The sequence below is a fragment of the Osmerus eperlanus genome, chromosome 11, assembly GCF_963692335.1.
Source record: "Osmerus eperlanus chromosome 11, fOsmEpe2.1, whole genome shotgun sequence".
NCBI lineage: Eukaryota > Metazoa > Chordata > Actinopteri > Osmeriformes > Osmeridae > Osmerus > Osmerus eperlanus.
The window spans coordinates 17,889,224-17,892,151 of NC_085028.1; the positions used below are offsets into that span (position 1 = coordinate 17,889,224).

The window sequence follows — 2,928 nt, forward strand, 5'->3', positions numbered from 1 at the left end:
AAGAAAGCTTCCCATACCGGGAGTCCAACCCGGGCCGCCTGGGTGAAAACCAGGAATCCTAACCGCTAGACCATATGGGACACGACAACATCATATTGCTAACCAAACCAAACCAAACCAAAATATTAAAAAAGAAAGAATATGAACTGAATAGTGTCTAGGCTACCAACATTGCGCAATCGCGTTGTTATTCAAACGCATTTCAGAAGTAGCGGTCAACCGCAAAAGTTTCAACAGCACGAGCATAGCCAGCGACAGGTAATTGCGGCGGTAAACGACTCGTTATCATTTCACTGTCATGATCTGTCACACGATGGCGCAAAACTACAGCGCACCGCCAAGTTTAGGAAATGTAACCTACTTTTGCTGGTACACAGGTATCATTGTCAATAGGATCATGTGTAGATGTACCCCACTGATCTCTCAACAAGATTGTCACTGTTTGAATTATGTCCCACCTTAAAGTCTTATACGCACCTTGACCTTTTTCATGACAAAAAATAACAGACACCAAACAAACTATAGTGTGGACCACAACAAAATTAAAATACAAATTACAACCTATAGCCTTCCATGTGTCTTTATCAACATGTTTTGAGTATTTAAATGATGTATTCCGTATAAATTTACTGACAGAAGAATACAATAGGCTATGTGAGGAATAATAGCCGATAATAAAAATGTCAACACTGTTGTAGGTAGTGCACCCAATAGTAATGGAACGTCACGTGAACTTGGAATCTTCTCTCGCGCTTGTCGGTCCTCCCCCTACACAACCCCGCGCGGACCGACTCAAGCCGCACTTCAGCTCACGCAAGCCTACCGACAACCCAGAACAAACGCGGCGGACAAACTTAGGAAACTTTTCTGGAAGTTGTCGGCAAAACACGAGGTAGGAGTCAGAATTTAGCGGACGGTACAAGCGAAGTGGAGTTTTTTTCTTCTTCTACAAGTGGACACTTGACGATGGTCCGGTTGCGCAGAGAAACAGCGAGTCTGTAGAAAGGTAAGTAGCAGTTGGTTCATTCGTGAACACGGCTGATTAACTCTTCCCACGCTCTGTCAGGTCAGCTTACCAAGTCGTTTACCAGCTATCTACAGTTGTCAAACGCTTGGGACATACTCAAGACCGGTTACTATGATAATCATATGTACGATGAAGCCATCATTTAGAAGCTTTTCACTTTTCAAATCTGTAGTCTGTGCCAGTTTCTTTTAATTTAGTCATAAGTTTAGGCACGCAACTAATCTTGTTAATCAGTAAAACTGGATTCCTGCACTCTCATCTTCTGGCTTTGCAAAATACAGATTCTCTCTCTCTCCCCCCCTCCCCTCCTCTCTCTCTCTCTCTCTCTCTCTGTGTTTACAAATGGGGGTCACTGCAGTTCTCTCTTTGGGGACTGTTGGTGAAATTTGCACAGTGACCGCTCGGTCTGAACGGGGGTGTTTCTTAGCGCGGTGTGAACGAGAAAACGCACGGACACGGTGAAGCTATGGAGGGCGCCAACGATGTGGATTTATCAAACAACAATATAACACCGCTCTGGAAGAGACGCACTGCGACCCACGGCCTCCCGCGGGCCTCCGCTAAACCCAAGCCCCGCCCCCTCAGCTACCAGGTAGACGGAGTCCACACCACGGATTTCCCCGTTGGGGGTGGAAAGTGCAGCCAGTCAACTGAGAGGCTCGTGGACACACCTGTTGGCGGGACTGTTCTGAAGCACGTTCTAACAAACCCGCGCGGAAGACTCGGGTGGTTCGGAGTATAAGTATCGGCCATCTTTCTAACGGACGCTTCTCGCTCTCTAAGTTCAAGTCACTCGATGACACGGCAGCGGTGGACAACAGAGCCTATCACGGGGGTGAGCCTGAGAGCGTCACGACCGATAACGGGGTCACCATGCGTCTGCGGGAAGCGCAGAAACGTCTTTCTAGCCCACTCACGTTGACCTCACACAGGGACCAGATTGTGTTCGGGTCGAGTCCCTCCCATCCTGACCCTGTTTCATCTCAGCAGCCCTCCCCTGTCACCCCCCAACCACAACACCCATCCCTCCCCCACCCCCCGCACTCCTCCCAACCACAGCCCCTCTCCCCCCCAGCCTCCGCACCCCCACCCCTTCCCCCAGCTCCAGCACCCCCACCTCCCTCACCTCCCTCACCTCCCTTACCTCCTCCTCCGGCACCTCCCTCAACCCCCCCACCCCTTGCACCCCCTCCCCCACCTCCCTCTCTCCCTCCATCTCCGTCTCCCCCCCTCCCTCCTCCCTCTCCCCCTCCACCCCCCCTCCCTCCATCCTCCTCAGTACCCACAGTCGGCGGCCAGGAAGGTGGGGACCCAGCAGCTCATCCCCAGGGGGCTGGTGTGCGAGTCGCGGCTGAGCAAGGCCCCTCCTGCTGGGGCACAGACCCAGGGCCAGGGGGGTCTAGGGGTCCCTGGGGGGCCTGGGGGCTTGGACCCCTCCAAGCGAGCTCTGCGTGTCCGGAGCATGGTGGAGAGCGGGGCCTTCTTCTCCACAGGGGGCGTGGGGAGGGGGGCGGGGAGGAGGGGGGCGACAGCCCCGGGGCTCTGAAGCGGGGCTTGAGGAGCACCTCCTACCGGAGAGCTGTGGTCAGCGGTGTGGATCTGGATGCCCTGGGGCTTGACCCCGTAACCTCTGACCCCCTGACCCCCCAGCGCCTGACCGCGCCTCCCCTGCGAGCTGTGATGGAGGAGAAGAGACCCAGCCCTGGGAAGAACAAGGTGCACACACACACACACTCACTCACACACACACACACTCACACACACACACACACTCACACACTCACACACACACACACTCACACACTCACACTCACACTCACACTCACACACACACACACACTCACACACTCACACACACTTTCACTCACTCACACACACTCAGACATGCACTAACATTGTCT

General features: G+C 53.5%; 1 non-coding gene and 1 pseudogene across 1 annotated transcript; one reads left to right on the forward strand and one right to left on the reverse strand.

Annotated features, from left to right (window-relative positions):
- Window positions 1–8: 8 nt before the first annotated feature.
- trnae-uuc (transfer RNA glutamic acid (anticodon UUC)) lies at window positions 9–80 on the reverse strand. Its single transcript has one exon. It is a non-coding gene; the product is annotated as a tRNA-Glu (tRNA).
- Window positions 81–728: 648 nt separating this feature from the next.
- The window catches only part of LOC134029445 (rho guanine nucleotide exchange factor 26-like), a 7,252-nt pseudogene continuing 5,052 nt past the window's right edge, over window positions 729–2,928 (forward strand).